Here is a 536-nt window from a genome sequence, read left to right as displayed (position 1 = left end):
GACCTGTATAGTGTTTCTGAGGAGCAATTGATAGGTTTGAACCCCTGACCTTGTAGTTAGCAGTTCAGTGCTACTGAGTCATCCCACCACCAACCTGATCCGAATGGTTGTGGCATACAATATTTTACAAGAGCTAGAAGGAGAAAGACTTGTGAAGAGAAAGAGGGATGTACTGCCAACAAGGTAGACGAGCTAGGAATAGAGTGGAGCGTGTCCTTTGGACCTGGGATCCATGCACTGTGGAGCTGGGAAAGATTGTTTATGGGATCTCCAAGGAATACTGGGACTACAGATGCTGAAAGGTGAGAAAGACCTTTCCCTAGGAGTTGACACTCTAAATGTATGTAGACTTCTAGTCTCCTAAATCATGAGAGATTCAATTTCTGGTTGTCAAAGCCATGCATGTGTGGTATTTCTGTTATAGCCACATTAAATAACTAAGATGGTATTGAAGGAAGAAGTCCAAGTTGCACTAAAGACATTAGCGAAAAACAAGCCTACTGGAATTGATGGAATACAGATGGAAATGCTTAGCA

The sequence above is a fragment of the Chrysochloris asiatica genome, unplaced genomic scaffold (genome assembly GCF_000296735.1).
Source record: "Chrysochloris asiatica unplaced genomic scaffold, ChrAsi1.0 scaffold00008, whole genome shotgun sequence".
Taxonomy (NCBI): Eukaryota; Metazoa; Chordata; class Mammalia; order Afrosoricida; family Chrysochloridae; genus Chrysochloris; species Chrysochloris asiatica.
Note: the sequence above shows the minus strand (reverse complement) of the source record.